Source organism: Aotus nancymaae, unplaced genomic scaffold (assembly GCF_030222135.1).
Source record: "Aotus nancymaae isolate 86718 unplaced genomic scaffold, 86718_ANA_hifiasm-v0.15.2.pri h1tg000008l, whole genome shotgun sequence".
NCBI lineage: Eukaryota > Metazoa > Chordata > Mammalia > Primates > Aotidae > Aotus > Aotus nancymaae.
The window spans coordinates 64,336,750-64,355,534 of record NW_026988419.1 but is presented as its reverse complement, the minus strand read 5'-3'; the positions used below and the strand labels follow the sequence as shown (position 1 = coordinate 64,355,534).

At 51.3% G+C, this 18,785-nt stretch overlaps 1 pseudogene; it reads right to left on the bottom strand.

The window, feature by feature from the left end:
• Nucleotides 1-402: 402 nt before the first annotated feature.
• LOC105707580 (interleukin-17 receptor A-like) overlaps nucleotides 403-18,785 on the bottom strand; it is a 51,083-nt pseudogene continuing 32,700 nt past the window's right edge.

Below are 18,785 nucleotides of genomic sequence, written 5' to 3'. Positions count from 1 at the left end.
GTGCCTTGGAGAATTTATGACTCCTTTCCATGTCACATCCAGAAGAGGCAAGTCTACAGAGATCAAAGTAGCCAAGGGGTGCCTAGGGATGGGGAGGGTGGGGTGGGGCCTAAGGGGGCTGGATTTCTTTTGGGGGTAATAAACTGTTCTAAGATTGTGCTGATGGTTGCTGAACTGTAACTACGCTAAACGCATTGAATTGTGCAGGGTCAATTGTGGGTTGTATGGTGTGTGGACTGTATTCCAATAAAGCTGTTAAGAGAACAAAGGAAGTTCCCCCGGAGACAGCGGGCACTTCCCATTGGGGACATTTATTGGCATGGGCTCAAAGGCCAGCAGAGCTAGAATTCAAGGCTTGTGAGGAACGGGACAAGATAGGAACATGTGCTCTATCCAGGGAATAGTGCACCGTGGTAGCCTGTACTCTGGAGGTTGAACAGATATTTACTGGAAGCTAGGGAAAGGTCACAGAAAGCCTGGTAGCTGTCCAGGCCCAATGAAGCCCCTCTCCAGGACTACTGGAGGAGAGACAGAGGCCAAAAGGCCAGTGACTGGTAGGCCTCAGCTCCTGTTCTCCCTTGCCCGGTCCTTTGCTGCTGTTGGGTGAAGTATGGGCCATGCACTGTTTGGGACACAGACCTTGGTGGCCCTGCTACCACTAGGCAAACTCCAACTGCAAGAAAAAACTCTACAACTAGGAACTTCTTGACCTACAATATGTGATTCAAAACAACTGTTAGAAACTCTTACCAGATTAACAATTTACGCATTCTTTTATTAATAACCTTTCAGTTACATATATGCGTGTACACACACAGACACATACTGTCCTATTTGCTCTGCTGTCACATTTCCAAATCCTTTCCTCACTGGAGCTTGGAAATACAGTGAAGCGATCAGGTGTAGGAATAAAGGGCACCCTATTCCAGCATCTGACAGCACCTCAATGTGTTCTTCAGGACCCTGGAGCCAGAAGCCACCAGCCTACCCCTAGGAGGTAGTTCAGGAACAGATTCTTCAAACACGGGCTTCAGAGCATCTCTTCAAATGCTGCTTTTGGACCTCAGACCTTGAAGTCACAGCAGCACCCCTTCCTCTACCCACACAAGGTCTGCCCAGGTCTTCACTGCTCCCCCTACCCCTCATTTCCTTGCCCTTGCACCCCACAGCTTCCCAAGCTCAGGGGAGCTCCAGCCCAGCTGCTCCAAAGAATCCTGCACACTAACAGCTCCCCACTGAAGGCCAACAGCTCGCCACTGATGGCCAGCCAGGATGCGGGTGCAGGTTCAAACTCACCTTCCTACAGGATTACTTTCGTTTCACCTCCACATTTCTCTCTGCCTATAAATGAGCTCAGGTGACATCCAGCTGTGTTTGGCCCTCAGCTTCTCGTCATGCAGACAGATAGCTCATCAGACAAAAGGGGCCCCAGGCCTTGGGGCTGATGCCCCCACCCTGATCTCTCTGGCTGCGCCCTTCCTCCCAGTCCAGGCTCCACCAGCAGCTCCCTGACATGAGCACTCCACTCCCTCCCAGCACTCGTCCACAGGCTGCTTCCTTCCCCCATCCACAATCCTTCAGCTTAGGCATCTCCGGGACCTCCCCCTCGCCTGGTGCCTTTCCTGTACATGCTCACAGGCCTGGGCAGGCTTCAACTCAACCTTTCTATTTTTTATTATTTTTTTGAGACAAGGTCTCACTCTGTTGCCCAGGCTGGAGGACAATGGTACCATTATAGCTTACTGCAGCCTCCACCTCCTGGGCTCAAGTAAGTGATCATCTTACCTCATCCTCCCAAGTAGCTAGGACTACAGGCATGTGCCACCATGATTGGCTAATTAAAAAAAAATAGGTAGAGATGAGTTCTCATTATGTTGCCCAGGCTGGTCTTGAGCTCCTGAGCTCAAGCAATCCACCTGCTTAGGCCTCCCAAAGTGCTGGGATTACAAGCATGAGCCACCGCACCTGGCCCATTCAGCTTTTACATCGCATGTGACCATCCTTTTTTTTTTTTTGAGACAGAGTCTCCCTCTGTCGCCCAGGCTAGAGTGTAGTGGCACAATCTCGGCTCACTGCAACCTCCGCCTCCCAGGTTCAAGCAATTCTGCCTCAGCCTTCTAAGTAGCTGGAACTACAGGCATGTGTAACCATGCCCAACTAATTTTTGTATGTTGGCCAGGCTGGTCTCAACTCCTGACCTCAAGTGATCAGCCCACCTTGGCCTCCCAAAGTGCTGGGATTACAGGCCTGAGTCACTGTGCCTGGCCCATTCTGTTTGTTAATGTGTCCTTAGCACTAAATGTTAAGCTCCTTGGTGGCTGGGGCCATGCCACATGTAACTTATCTTGGTATCTCAAATGCCTGGCACATATTAGGTGCACAATAAATGCTTGATGAATGAATGATGGTGAATCAAGGACACTCTGCCATTAGCTCCTTGGAGTAGGCTGTGTGGATTCCCCTGGGGATGGAAAATAACCAGACGGCTGCATAAAGAATTCAGGGGGATGCCTGGGATGAAAATCCAGACACCTACATTTTAAAGCCTACACTTCACACATGAACAAATACACATACAGATATGTACACACAGACGAACACGTGTGCACCCACGTGCACACACACTCCTTCAAGGCTGGGATCTGGGTGGTCCCTGGGGAGCTGCCCTCAGGCCCGGGGCCTCTCTGACTCTGACCCCACCGTGTCCCAGTCCGAGTTCTCCTGCAGCTGGCGGAAGAGCAGCTGCCGTTGGAGGCTCCTCAGGCTCTCCATGTCCTCGGGAGAGAGTGGCGAGGCGGGCTTCCCTGGGTCCTGCTCTTCTTCCCCCTCCATTTCCGTGAGTCTGTCGGGGGGCTGCGGGGAGCTCCTGGAGATGTAGCCCTCATCAGACTGTACCGACTGCCGCTGCTCCTCCTCGCAGGGTGTGTGCGGGTCTTTGAGGACCACGGCGGGTCTGCCGCAGCCCCCCTGGGCCTGGCAGCTCAGACTCTGCTGGAAGACCAAGAGCATCAAGCCTTCCAGCTGCTCCCTCAAGTCCTCTGGAAGGAGGTCAGGAGACGCCATGGGGGTCCACAGGGAGGAAGAGGAAGCTATTTCACCCAGTGCCCAGGCCACCCAGCAGCAGGCACGCCTCGTCCTCCCCGGCCAGCAGAACCGTCAGCCAGGGGCCCGGGCTCCACTGCGGCCGCCGGGGTGCCCTCCTCTGTGAGGAGCACCAGGGTGTGGAGGGGCTGCGTCGCTGGCTGACCCCGGGACTGCACGTGAGGCTCCAGCTTCGCCACTGCTGCTCCTCCTTCCTCCCCGACCAGGGGGTCTACTGCCAGGCAGGCCTGGGACCCAGGTTCACGGACCAGGGGCACCCACTTCACAATGCCAGTTCCTGAAGGCAGCAGCGGCTCCTCGAATATGTCTTCGTCCAGGGATGGGGCATCCTGGTCATCGGCCGGGCAGAGGCTCTCGCGCTCGAATCAGTCGGGGCAGTCAGGGCAGTGGGCCTGCCAGTCCCAGAACCTGTCCAGGGTGGCACAGAGCTGCCTTCCGCCCGGGCTGCGCAGGTAGTTGTCCCCCGACAGCTCCCCAACGCGGTGCATGCGGCCCGGCTGGAACATCTCCAGGTCCTGGATGCAGAAGTACACCTCCTCGAACCTGTCCATGAGCGCGTACCGCGGCGCCGCACCGAACAGGTCGGGGACGTCGCCCTAGCTGCTGACCTCGCGGAAGTAGCAGACCACGTAGGTGCCGAAGCAGGCTGGCCTCTTCAAGTCCAGGGGGATCATGTTCATGGCTGCTGTGAACAGGTCCCCCGCGGGCTTCCTGTGGTCGCGGCGCAGCCGCACAGGCGCCCCCTGGCCCAGGAGCGCCTGGCACTTGGCGCGTGTGCTGTGGGAGCACAGGATGATGATCTTGGAGTTGCTCTCCACCATCTCCTGCTTCTGGCGGCCCACCCAGGTCATGACTCCCACCTCCGAGATGGCCTGCTCTTCCAGCAGGTCCAGGGTCACTTCCGTGCTGCAGGCAGTGAGCAGGAAGTAGGCGAATTTCAGGACCACGTCCACGTAGAGGGGGTGGTCGGCTGAGTAGATGATCCAAACCTTCCTGGGCTTCAGCTATGGCGGCGTCAGGTTAGCAGCAGGCAGGCCATCTAAGGAAACAAGACCACACGTGCTGACCCTCACCCCAGGGCCCAGGCCCTCTGTGCCTGCCAGCCCTGAAGGGGCCTGGACCAGGACACAGCCTGCCTCTCTCCCTAGCCTGAGAAAGCAACTGAGGCCTGCTGGAAAAATGCAGGTTTGGTATTCCACCTTTGGCTGCCTAAAGAAAATCAGTCTGCTGCCTTATGGGAAAAAGAACCTCTCACGTTCCTATTTGGTCTTTAGCCTGCGCTTTTATTAAAAAAAGAAAAAGAGCGGCCAGCCCGGTTGGTCTGCTTCCTACAGGGAGGACCTCTTTTCACAAAATACCGTGCACTTACCTTTCCTCGTCTGATTCAATAAATGGCACCCAGGCCTTGTTATTAGGGGCCCTTCAGAGTGGGGTCCTGGAAGGGGGGGTCCTAAGGTAGGGTCTCCTGAAGGGGCTTGGGAGTTAGAAGACAGGAGGCAACCCACCCACTTATCCCAGGAGAACCCTCCACTGCTTTAAAAACAAGCAAACACGCAAACCAGGAAATACTGACCGGCATGTTTGGTGTCATTACTGTGTTTTTCACTTGCAGGCCCTGGAAATGAAAAGAAAGACACTGGAGTGGTTCTTTGGGAAGAGAAATAGAAACCTGCTCACAGAACATGTGCCTTACCCTGACAAAGGGTGAAGGGTAAGGGGGCAGCCCTGAGCTGGGAGGCCGTGCTAGGTGCCCGCACAGCCGTGAATCCTGGGTCTGCCACTACAAGCACATGACCGGAGCAGTTACTGGTGCCTCTGAAATGCAGCTTCTTCCTCTGAGCAGTGGGTCTGTGTTTGCTCTGTGTAATGGGTATTAAATGAGCGTGTGTATGTAAAGTCCTGGCACGTTGCACATAATCAGTTGGGGTCATAGTTGTTATTTTATAGCACTGACCCAGCTGGGACCCCCAGAACAGTGCTGGAGGGTCCACCCTGGCTCCTCACTATGGTCTTGGTCTGCCCCGTGTCCCTGAAATTTGGCCACCCCAAACTGACTCCACCTGAGGGAAAGCTCTTCCCCAGAAGCATCCTGCAGAAGGCACGCATCTTACACTTCTTTCCAGAAGCAGCCCCACTGGGCTGCTTGAAACATTTCTTCCTGGTGTTTTTGGGGTGAGGAAGGGGAACCCACATACTTAAGCAATTGTTCCCCTTAGAGATGTGATGAAAAAACTGCTCTGTGGGAGTTAACTCCTTGGTGACAGCTGGGATGATCAAGACCCACAGATGACTGAGCAAGTGACTCAGAACCTTAATCTCAATCCTCACCCTTTCAGCTCTTCCCTAGACCCATCAAAGACAGTGAAATAACCAGTGAGGCTTCTCCTTGTCTTCACCCCGGGATGTGGCACATTTTGGGAAACAGAAACAGCAGAAACTAAATGAAAAGCACCCCCCACACCTTTAGAGAGCCGCACAGCCAACAGAGCACCAGCCGAGAAGCTATCAGATGTTATCAGAACCCCCAAAGGCCCTCTCATGCCAGCAGAGGGCTGCAGGTAGGAGAGACTGGTATGTACTAATGCCCCCCAGCAAGCACCTTCCTAAGCTACTCATTTAACCTTTATCACAGCCCGGACAGGGAAGCATTATCAGCACATTTTATAGAAAAGTGACTCCATGGTGTGTTAAGTAACTGGCCCAAGACTACAAGGCTAATGAGGTGGGGCTGGGGTCCACCCCGATGGCTCAGGGCGGCTGGGGACTTCTCTATCACTCAACGCTGGCCCTCGCTATTCTCCCTGACCCCAGATGTACACATTTGGGGGCTGCAGGATGGGGTGGTTCAGGCTGCTCTGCCTGCCTAGCTGGTAATTCCTGACACAAAAAAAACTTCATTCCAGTTCCTTCCAACCTGTTGAGTTTAAAAATATTTCATTTAATAACAACAAATATAATGGTAGCTAACAGACACTGTGCAAACAGCACATGCCAGGTTCTGTGCTAAGAATTCATGTGCCTTATTTCACTCAGCAGCACAGTGACATGGTTATCACTGTGATTTCCATTTTCCAAGTGAGAACCTGAGGCTCAGAGAATAAAGCAATTTGCCCTGCTAGTGAGTGGCAGTGCTAGGCATGGCCAGAGTCCCAGCCCTTACGGGGTAGCCTCCAGGTCATGCAGGTGATAAGCAGGATGACAGAGCCCACTAGCAGGATGGAGACACCTGTGATTAACCAGTACACCCACAGGGGCATGTAGTCTGTGATGAGTAGAACAGCGTGAGTGCTGCCCAGGCCTGCCCTGCTGGCCCTGAGAGCCCTAGCCCCAGGCTGTGTCCTCTCTGGCGGCCCCTCCCCACCACCCAGGCTGACAAACCATGGTCTCACCCACCCTCCAGGCTGACAAACTGTGGGCTCACACCCCACCCCACTCCTTCAGGCTTGTCTGCCTGGCTCAGGCAGGGACTTCTCATGTGGGCCCTGGGGAATGGCCCCTGAGGGGTTCAGCGCTGCAGAGATCGAAGCTTACCCACAATTGGTTCTGCAATGCGAACAAAGGGAAAGAGTATTCTTAACCCTTCCCAGTCATCACAAAAACCACCACTGACATCCCTTAAGGCCCTTCATGACCTTGGCCCTGCACCAGGCACTTTAGATCCAGGCTGAACTTAATGAAACCACCTACAAGAGACAAGGACTTGAGCTGCTGGTCTAAGGAGAGATGCCTTGCCTCCTCCTTGGGAGTCTGGGTCTCCTTCCAGGCTGGCCCCATGTCTCAGCCTTCTTGTGAGCCTGTGGCCACAGCCTCCCATGTGTTAGGGCATGCGACTTCTGAACAGTGTCCCTGGTGTGTGATCTTGGACAAGTTATTCAATATCGCTGTGTCTTAGTTTCCTCATCCATGAACATGGGGTTTGGGGTGGGGGAATCCTCTACTTCACAGTATGATGACTCACAACGAGTGAGCATCAAACATGGACAGCACATTGGAGCAGTGCGCTCTGTGCATGGTGCAGAACTAGGCCTATAGGATAAAAACCACCCTGTTTTCCAGTCAAGAAAGTTGAGGGTCAGAAAGCTTAAGGATTTTGCCTGAGGATACATCACTAATGAAAGGCAGCCAGGAGTCCAACCCCAGGGAGTGACACTCTGAAGCCCACTCCACACTTCAGGCCTGAAGAACTCCAAATTAAACTTAACTCTCCCCGCAAACCACCTCCAAGAACCAGGTCAGGCCTCAGCCCAGGCTGGTGGCCGTCAGCCACCTGCACTCCCAGTGTGGCCCTGGACAGTGGCATGTCTCCTACCTGGAGTGTCTGGTGTTTCTGGGCAGGAAACAGTCACGGAGTGTCTGAAGCAGTCATTGAGGAAGCTACTGAAGAAGGGCTGGATCTGTGGGCAGAGAGGGCAAGTTAAGGGCTCCAGGACCATAGAGTGCCCACGGCATCCAGCCAGCAGAGGCAATGTGAGAGTAGGGGACTGTGGCTGGCTATTCCACGATCTCTAGGTGGCCATTGTCTCCAGGCTATTCCATGACCTCTAGGGGCCCTCTGACTCCCCTCCAGCAACAGTGGGGAGTCAGAGGGCCTCTGCCCAGATGAGGCTGATAGAATCAGAAAGGAGAAAGGCAGGGGCAGTGTCTCAATGGGCAAGGAATTCTCACTGCCAGCAGTGCTTACAGCCAGAGAGAGCACAAGCCTTCCCTGTACACCAGCAGCAACAACAGACTATGCATGCTCCCCTCTCCTTCCACACAACATTCTAAACCATTGCACGTTCCCCTCTCCATCCACACCATGCTCTCCACCTGTGCACACTCCTCACTCCCATCCACACCACTCTCCACCTGTACACACTCCTCACTCCCATCCACACCACTCTCCACCTGTGCACACTCCTCACTCCCATCCACACCACTCTCCACCTGTGCACACTCCTCACTCCTACCACACCACACTCTCCACCTGTGCACACTCCTCACTCCTACACACCACTCTCTACCTGTGCACACTCCTCACTCCCATCCACACCACACACCCCACCTGTGCACACTCCTCACTCCCACACACCACTCTCCACCTGTGCACACTCCTCACTCCCACACCACTCTCCACCTGTGCACACTCCTCACTCCCATCCACATCACACTCTCCACCTGTGCACACTCTGCACTACCACACACCACTCTCCACCTGTGCACACTCCTCACTCTCATCCACACCACTCTCCACCTGTGCACACTCCTCACTCCAATCTACATCACACTCCCCACCTGTGCACATTTCTCACTCCCATCCACAGCACACTCTCCACCTGTGCACACTCCTCACTCCCATCCACACCACACTCTCCACCTGTGCACACTCCTCACTTCCATCCACCCCATACTCTCTGTCCATTTTGCTCCCTGCACCTGTCTACACTACACTCGCCTGCACTCAGTGGTGACAGCATCATCTAAGGCTGCATAGAGTCACTGTGACATTGGATCGCTGATGGAAGTCCTCTGGTCTAGGCTGAGGAGAGAGGCAGGGATGGGTAAGGCTAGTTGGGTAAGGAGCTGCTTAGCTCTGCCACGGAGAAGCTGTCCAGGTCACCCCTTGGGAAAGCCAGGGGACAAATGCTTTTCAGGTTTGTGTTCCAGAAAAAACTCCATTTTTGCATGGAAGCTGGTTTGCTGTAAATTCGTTAGTATATTTCTTAACTGGTAAGTCTCTCTTTGCTTTGGCTACTGGGAATTGGGACTACAAATCTGTGTTCATTCACACCAGTTGTACAGAGCCACACAGCACACTTTTCTTGCCCAGCCTCCCAGGTAGCTGGGATTACAGGCATGTGCCAGTGCACCTGGCTTACTTTTGTACTATCAGTACAGATGGGGTTTCAGCATATTGGCCAGGCTGATCTTGAACTCCTGACCTCAAGTGATCCGCCTGCCTTGGCCTCCCAAAGTGCTGGGATTATAGGCATGAACCACCATGTCTGGCCTATTTTATTTCATTAACTTTTTTTTTTTTTTACTCTGTTGCCTGGGGTGGAGTACAGAAGCACAATCTGAGCTCACTGAAACCTCTGCCTCCCAGGTTCAAGCAACTCTTCTGCTTCAGCCTCCTGAGTAGCTGGGATTACAGGCATGTATCTCCACACCCAGCTAATTTTGGTATTTTTAGTCATGATGAGGTTTCACCAACTTGGCCAGGCTGGTCTTGAACTCCTGACCTTGTGATCCACCCACCTTGGCCTCCCAAAGTGCTGGGATTATAGGCATGAGCCACCGCACCCAGCCTCCTTTTTGTTTTTAAGAGCTGGTGTCTTGCTCTGTCCCCCCGATTGGTGTAGTGGTGCCATCAAGGCTCACTGCAGCTCCAACTCCAACTTCAAGCCTGCTGTGGCCTCCCAAAGTATTGGGATTACAGGTGTGGGGCACTTATTTCCTTTAGTTCCACTTTATCTCTGTTTCCACATTTCTTTTTTTAAATCCTCAAATCCTTTTTGTAATAAACACAGCAAAACAAAAAGAGAACAAGGGAGCCTATGGAGGAGGGAAGAATGAAAAGGACTGAGTCATGGGCAGGATGGAGTCAACTGCCTTTCTATCAACCATCAGATCACCAGGGATGAAAAAGGCAAGGCACCATGATCACTTTGGAGTAAGCACAGCATGAGCTCCAAGCTCTGGCAACACAATTCTGTCAGACTAGCAGAGAAGAGACTTGGGGCTTGGAGGGGTGGTTCTGAGCTATGCTAGAAAGGTCAAAAATAGCAGAGTTACCGCAGGCATGTGGTATATGTGCTCAAAGCAACTGTGGAAAGCTGGTCAACAGGATCTGGTAATGGGTAGATTCATTCCACAGGGTGAAGCTCATGTGCAGATGGTGGGCCTCCAGGTTCTCCACAGTGATGTCGGGGTCCCACAGGCTGCCTGCCAAGGTTATACACACAGGCTGGGAGTGAGGAGGGGCGTGGGAGTGGGTGTGTGCATGTACGTGTGCAGGTCTCCTGGGCGGCCCATTACCTGCGCTCACGTACGGCGTGGTTCCTTTCATCCTGGTGTCCTTGCAGCCTACCGATGCAGAGAAAAGGGAACTCATGAAGCCTCCACCTTAGGAAACCTGTTCTTCCAGACTCCTGACACCAGAACAGCTATCTTTTCTCCCCTGGGAGCCTGTCCATTGGTGGTCCCTTCAGAGTGAGCTCCGGGGTTGCACCCACCTTGACATGGGTGCCAGCCTGCTTGCCTGATCATCTTCTTTCAGGGAACCCTCCCAATTCAAGTGCATTCCTCCTGAGCTTGCTGTGGGTGACCAAGCAATCCTGGTCCCCTCCAGTTCTTGTCCCGGGCTGCCTGTCTTTGCCCAGGCTGAGAAGACACTTGACAGGTGTGAATCAGCATGGAGGGGCAGGGACTGAGTCAGTCACTTCAGGAACAGGAGAGAGAACTGAGGAGACTGACTCCTTCAACAAATACCGATGGGCCCCAACCATGCACCAGGCCATGTTCTTGGCACTGCAGGTAAGTGGTAAACAGGACAAAGCCCTGCCCCCTGGAGACTTCAAGTCAGTAGGAAAGACCAATAAAAGCAAACACACAGCCGGGCACAGTGGCTCACGCCTGTAATCCCAGCACTTTGGGAGGCCAAGGCGGGTGGATCATGAGGTCAAGAGATCGAGACCATCCTGGTCAACATGGTGAAACCCCATCTCTACTAAAAATACAAAAACTTAGCTGGGCATGGTGGCGCGTGCCTGTAATCCCAGCTACTCAGGAGGCTGAGGCAGGAGAATTGCCCAAACCAAGGAGGCGGATGTTGTGGTGAGCTGAGATCGTGCCATTGCACTCCAGTCTGGGTAACAAGAGCGAAACTCCATCTCAAAAAAAAAAAAAAAAAAAAAGCAAACACACAGCATGCAACACCATGCCAGGGAGTGATGAGCCTCATACAGCAACACACAGCAGGGTAACCCGAGAGTGTGTGTGCACGCATGTGTGCAGGGTGTCCCCAGGATGAAGAAGGTCAACACCATCCTTAACAAGCATTTCCAGACCACCTGCTAGATGCAAGGAAGTTTGTGAGACTCTGGAGTTGATACAAGTGGGCAGAAGACCCAGACTTTGTTATCAAGTGGCTTCCTGACACAACTGGCTATGAACAGTGAGAATTATAGGGAGGCTGAGGCAGAAGAATCGCTTGAGCCCAGGAGTTCCAGGCTGCAGTGAGCTAGGATACAACACTGCACTATAGCCTGGGTGACAAAGTGAGACTGCCTCTATTAAAATCAAAAAGAGAAAGGCAGGTAACAGCTGAGCCTCTGGGGAGGATGGGGAAGTAGAAGGTGCATGTACATCAAAGGATGCCTGAGAAGAAAAGCCTGGCAGTAACCGCAGGCAGGGTGGATGGTGTGGGAAGGAGAGCACCATGCCTGGGATGACTGTTGTGTGATGCAGGCAGAATGCAAAGTGGGAGGAGGAGAGCAAGCCATGGAGGCTGGCACCAGGCTGTGGGCAGAGGCTGCAACTTCTCCACCAGTGGTCTGAGGCTTTGCCTTTATGCTATTTTCTGGGCAGGATGGGTGCTTCTCTAGGTAGAGAGAGGGACTCCGGTTCTCACAAAACTGGTGGGATCTTGGGCCAATGTCCACTGCTGTGCCAGAAGAGAATGGCTCTGCCTCAGGGAATGGAGGCTACAGCACATGCCAAAGAACTCCCAGTCCTGGCCTCTGTTCATGGGTCCCAGGTGCTGGCAATGCCAGCCACTGCCTTGCTGAGTGAGGGGGCTGGCATCTGTGCCACTTGCTGCTTCCTTCTCATAGAGCCCAGGGGAGAGGGAATGCCTTGAGAGGATACTCTTACCAGGCATGAGGAAATTCTTGGACTAGTGGTTTGGGTCTCCATCAGGGATGGGCTTGGGCAGATGGTCAACGGTCACCTCATACTCCACGAAGTGGCTGCAGGTAAAATGCCACTGAAGAGAAGGCAGGAAGGGAAGGTGGATGGGTTACACACACCTCTCTATGCCCAAAGTTCCCCGTTCCCACCCACTCCCAAACATTCAGCCAAAAATAAGAATAAAGCAACAACCACAGCAAAACCCAAAGTCAGGGAAATCAGTATCTTTGTCCTGTTTGCTCTGGTCTTTTCTGCCTGTTAAGAAAAAGAGTAGCAACACGGATCTGGCCTCCTGAGCAGACAGTGAATATGGGAAAGCAGTCCTGCCCCCCCACCAGCCTTCTCAAATTCTAGAACAATGGGTGTGAGTCGGCTGGGCCAGAGGACTTGGGGCTGTGGCGATCTGGCACACAGGCAGGTAAAAACTTTGTCACATGATTCTTCCTCCTTAAATGGAAAAGCCAGAGATCTCTTGAGAATGTTCTGGGGTAAAAAAGTGCAGAGGACAAGCTAGAGAGGCCCACTCACCCTGGGCCAGCAGGCATCGCAGTTGCAGAGATATTTGAATTTGTGCCGAGTTATTTTCTGGGTGGTAGAGATTACAGATATCAACTCCAACCCCCATTCTAGTTACCCCGGAGGAGAGGCCAGGGGTCCTTCACTTCTAAGTGGATAGAGAAACCTGATTCTCACCATCACACAGCAGCCAAGTTTGGGGGTCCTAATTTAACATTGGAGAGGCGTTCTGTGTTTGCCTCTGTGTCTGTGGGAGATCTAACTTGTTTTAAGTGGCTGTTTGCAGATTTAAACCAGTAGTCTTTAGACTAAGTCTTGTATCATAATTACTTGAGGGGCAGTTAGGCAACAGTTGCTGGACCCCACCCTAAGAATTTATGGCCTGGGAAGTCTGGGGTGGGGCCGTAGAACACATATTCCTTTTCTTCTTCTTTTGTTTGATACAGAGTCTCACTCTGTCACCAGGCTGGAGTGCAGTGACGCAATCTCGGCTCACTGCAACCTGTCTCCTGGATTCAAGCAATTCTCCTGCCTCAGCCTCCTGAGTAGCTGGGACTACAGGTGGGTGCCACCATGCCCAGCTGATTTTTGTATTTTTAGTAGAGGCAGGGTTTCACCATGTTGGCCAGGATGGTCTCCATCTCTTAACCTCATGATCCACCTGCCTTGGCCTCCCCAAGTGCTGGGATTACAGGCGTGAGCCACCATGCCCAGCCAGAACACACATTTCTAACAAGTTCCCAGGTGAGGTTGAGGCTGCTGATCTAGGGAGCACACTTTGGGACCCACTGTTTTAAACAAACATAAACAAGAATCAATATTTCATGCTGTGGCTGTGTGCAGCAGTGTGAGACTGAGCTGTGGAGTGCTCATTTGCCCACCTGCAGCAGCTCTTTGGTCTGGGCAGCTTTTTCTTCCTCAGGGTAAGCCCCAGCTTAATCCAAGTTACACAGAAAAGATATCATACAAAGTTACACAAAGATGCCAGGAGGCAGGGCTGTGGAAGTTGTCTTCCAATTCACCTTTCTTTCAGAATGAATAGCTCAGTAAAGTGGGAAGAAAGACCAGGGGTATGTCAGGAAAGCTTTCAAAATACACTCTGTCCCTCACTAGTGCTCATGATGGCCACACCACTTCTCTTTTGACTTCTGCCCATCTGAGGCTGCCGTTTGGAATTCCTCAGACTTTCTCAGTGCCTCTGAGTCTTCACTGCTCTAAATCAGGGTCTGAATTTGGGGACAAGTCTGTACTGGTGTCATCAGCAGACCATGATCCACTCAGGAGCTGTTTTCTTACCCGCTTATGGTGATGCCTCAGTTTGGACAGAAACTCGAACCTGATGCACAAATGTTCATTGGTGTTTAGCTGCAGGACAGATAACTCTGTGCTCTTGAGGTACAGGATGCTGGCTGGAGGTCAGAGGTGGAGAGGAGGCAAACAGATACAGGTCAGCCACGACAAGTGCTGGGTGTGTCACCTCCGTCTGCTGTGGTTGTTCACTCTTGAAAGAAAATCTGCCCTGTCTAACCCAGCTCTCCACTTCCTGTCCCTTTCAGCTCACTGTGTACTTCCTTGCAGACAGTTATTTCCAGCTGGGCAAGGAAAAATGACACTTTACACAAGGCTAGAAGCAAAGGCTTTGCAAATTTGTGGTGAGGGCTTTGACAGCCTGGCATGGGTGTCAAACACAGCCGCACCATCATCCTCACGAGGCTGTGGCAGTCAGCAGGAGCACTGATACCGGGGACTTCCAAAGAGAACTCCCCCAGGCCCTGGTCACAAATCTGGGGCTAGTGCTTATTCGCCCCAGTCACCCCAGTTCTGTAACATAAACTCTCCATTCCTGAATAGGCTCCGGGAATGTTTTAAAAGTGGTCCCTAAATTAAAGGAACAAACAGGCTGGCAAATGTATTGCCATTTTCTACTTCATTTTTGGTACTGCAGTCACAAAATTAACCACTTGCTTTTTTATCCCCAGGGTGCTAAAAATGTTAGGCGGAAGGACGTCCTTTCGTGAGGAATGGAGTGATGGGAAGGCATCACTGCGGGTTAATATCCAAAACACTGAACAAGCATTAACGCTTGAAATGATGGATCCTTACGACACTAAATTTGAGCCCTCATGTCTGAGCATAGGACTGGGAGCCCAATCCTGAGCTGACTGGGAGAGCTGACAGGTGGGTCTGTGGACTCACTTGGAGGCAGGGAGACTCCCCCAGCATCCTGCTGGCAGGCCCACTCACCATCTGTCTGCAGCGTCCATTCAATGTGAGCCGCAGGGAACAGGTCTCCTTGCTGGGTGCAGGCAAAGCAGAGCTCAATCTGCAGCTCTTTCAGGGAGGAGGGGTCAGGTTTTGAGGGTGGATCCAGCTGTCATCCAGGCAGGTACCTGGCAGCCAGGGAAGAGCAGCACTCAGAGACTTACAGCGGAGATGGATGCCCCAGCAGTGGGTACAGGCAGCTAAACAGCAAAGAGCTCAGGGGCCTGTGACCCTTGGCTGCATCCTCAGCTTCACTGCCCTGCTCCCTCTTTTCTAACGTGTACTAGGGTCACTACAAATCTCTCAAGTCTAAAGGGAATTTTAGGAGGGAAGACAAAGTGCGCAATTTGATTTTGAGATGAAGCTGTGATTGGGCATGAGGGCACAGGTGGGATGGGGCTGTAGTAAGAGCTGCTTTATTTTTATATGTCAGGGGTCCGTAATTGGCTCAGACACTTGAATATGTGCCTCCTCTTTGAATTAAAACAAAACAAAATCTACACCACAGATGTCTCTCACTTTACAGTGACAAGCCGTGGCAAATCAAATTACATTATAGATACAGTAGGACAGCACCCCAGGTAATATTTTCACAATCCGAATGACCGTTCTGTTTCTCCTTTCCTGACTTTTGCATAATGAATGCTCTTGATAGGAAGTGCAGGTGCATGCATTCATGATTCTCCGGGATCCCTCCTGCTGATGGCTGTAGCTCACAGCCTGAACCTGGAGTGGCATGGCAGGGCTTCTGCCAGAAATTGGCACCAGGCCGTCACTTGATTAACAAGGCAATGAGAAGAACAGAAATAGATGACTTACTATTCTTAACCGTGCAGTTTAGCCCCTGTGGAAAGAAGAGGGTGGTTATTACAGCTGGGAAAGGGCTTGAATTCACATGCTGGGGGGCCAGATGCCCTCCCCTGGCTAGGAATGCCATGACACAGCCCACCTTTCTCACTTTTTGGGGAATATGATGAGGAGTGAGTCCAGTGGATGGCAAAGGGAACTGGCATTTTATGAGGAACTGCTACAAAGTGGGATCTTGACAACTTTAAAAGACATTGAGAGAGTTTTCTTGGGGTATGCTGAGAAAAGGGCCCCTATATCTCATCTTCTGAAGTTTCCAAGCTTCCTGGAAGACACTGCTGCAAGAGATATGGAAGGGATAAGGGGCAGTATTTAGTTTCTGTGACAGATCTGTCAGGGAACATTCACTAAGTTCCTACAAAGTCTCTAGGAAACATGTGCCAGGACTTGTTCTGGGTGATTGTGTTGAGGTATTATCCTCGGCCCATTTTGTAGATGAGGAAGCTGAGGCACTCATATCACATTAAATTGCCTCCCACCTGGGCAGTATGTGTTAACTTTCCAACCCTGAAGAGATCCTGATGGCCAAATTTAGAAGCCCGAGTGACAAATGCTACCAGGGAAATGTAACCATTAGGCTTATGTGCTGCTGGCTGACCTACTTTGCAACACACACACACACACACACACTCAGACACACATACACAGACACACAACTGGAACCTGGGGTGGAGTCCCCTCCCCAAGCCTCAATTTCTTCAACTATAAAATCAGAATAATCATAACACCAACTCTGTAGCATTGTTGAGCACCACGTGACAGAAACAGAAATGCACACCTTGGGAGTGGGGGTGGGCTGGGGCTGAGGGTGTGCCTGTGGGGAGTCGCTCACTTCTCCCTTTGAGTAGGTCTGCATGATAAACCTTTCAAACAATGGGAATGTAGTCATGGACTACACAATGGAATGAGTCTGTGTACTGCATCAGTGCCAGACAGGCAGCTCCCTAGAAGCACCGGAGAATCACTATGCCCAGAACCATCTCACTACCTGTGAAACAGGCAAACTGTGCCCCATGTCTGGCACAAAAGGGCTGCTCTGTGACTAAGGGCCTCCTCCTCCAGAGTCTGGCATAGAGTAAGAGCTTAATAAATGGAAGCTACTCTTAGGGTCGAGGCCCCCACTCATTCAGACCTGGCGGTGTAGCCACGGCAGGCCCCATGAAATGCTCAGGCTCAGGTGTCTCCAGTTCTCTAACTGCCAAAACAGACCAAATGCATCCCGGGGTGGAAAGTCAGATGCTGAGGTGGACCGGAAATCTCAAGGCCAACAGTGACTGGTGTGAGTAGGGTGCTGGGGCTGGTACCCTCCTCTCTCTGGAGAGGGAGCAGAGAAGACCCCGTGCCACCAGGGTTCATTCACAGTGTGGATGCAGGATGACATCCACACATGCCCAGGATTGGCTCTGAACAAGCTACTGCACCTGGATCCTCCCTCTCTGGGACCCCAGTTCCTAAGTGCTCCCGACCCTGTTCAGCTCCTGTGATTAATTCTCCCCACAGGTCCTGAGCTAGCACCATGGGCCCACCAGGCACTCCTCACATGTTCCCAGCAAAATCCATCTGACTGCCTAGGCCGGCACTAATAAATACCACTCTTTCCTGAATGGTGAGGAGATTAACTCCCCTGAAGTCTCTCATTTCTCCTCTCTTACAATTCCTAGGATGTGGAGCATAAGAAAGTAGTTCTTTCACCTTGAGATGGGGAGCTTTTCTAGAGAAGGCAAACAGATATACCATTTAGAGTAACCTCCTACCAGCCACTGGGAATTACTTCAAAAACACTGCAGGGGCTCGGTGCAGGGGTTCATGCCTGTAATCCCAGCACTATGGGAAGCCAAGGCAGGTGGATCACGAGGTCAAGAGATTGAGACCATCCTGGCCAACATGGTGAAAACCCATGCCTACTAAAAATACAAAAATTAGCTGGGTGTGGTGGTTCATGCCTGTGGTTCCAGCTGCCTGGGAGGCTGAGGCAGGAGAATCGCTTGAACCCAGGAAGCAGACATTGCAGTGAGCCGAGATCGCACCATTAAACTCCAGCCTGGTGACTGGGACTTTGTCTCAAACAAAACAAAACAAAACAAAACAAAACAAAGAACCCAGAAACACTGCAGGGTGATGCCCATGATGAAAAGCTCTTGTCTTCATAAAGACCAAGAGGGGAGTGGAAGGGTTTGAGAACACAGTCAGCTGATTCCCAGTGCCACAGGCAGGTGTCCTCCTCTCATTCCTGAGATAGAGGGAAATAGTTTGGCATGCCCCATGGAATACTGGGTTTGGTCTTGGTTTCTGATAGTTGTGGTTGCATGTAAGTCTTTTCCTTCAGTTACTATTATGTTTATAGTTTTCATTCAAAACAGCCCTGAACCTTATCATAGATCTCTCCTCTCCAGCACGGATTAACAAACTAGGTTAATGCACCATGAGGTCACTCTTTCGATACTCTGCTAGATTACATTTGATAATATTTTATTTAGAATTGCATGGTTTTATATTCATAAATGAGATTGAGTCATAGTTTTTCTGTGTAAGATTTATCAAGTTTTAGAATTAAGTTTATGCAAGCTTTAAAAAAATGGATAGCTTTCCCTCTTTTTCTATGGTACTGAATGGTCATCAAGAGAGAATGGCTGAATAAGGTGAGATCTAGTTTAAATCTAAATGTCTATCAAACTAGAAATGGTTGAAGAGATGACTGCTATCTACCATGGAATATTATGCAAATATTAAAGAGAATGAGAATTAGTTGCATAGACCCATCTGTTGGCCTGCAGATGGCCAGAATGTGTTGATGAGTGAGGAAAATAAGTTGCAAACAACTTTTTATAGTATGATTCCATTTTCTTTCTTTTTCTTTTTTTCTTTTCCTTTTTTTTTTTTTTTGAGACAGAGTCTTGTCACTAGGCACCAGGCTAGAGTGCAGTGGCGTGATCTTGGCTCACTGCAACGTCCGCCTCCCAGGTTCAAGCAATTCTCCTGCCTCAGCCTCCTGAGTAGCTGGGACTACAGGTGTGCACCACACACAGCCAGTATGATTCAATTTTCTATGGAAATAAGTTATGAAAAAGACCTCCCTGAATATATATATGAGTATGACTGAATGAGAATAGAAAGGTGAACAGGTATATATCAGGTGTTAATACAATTTG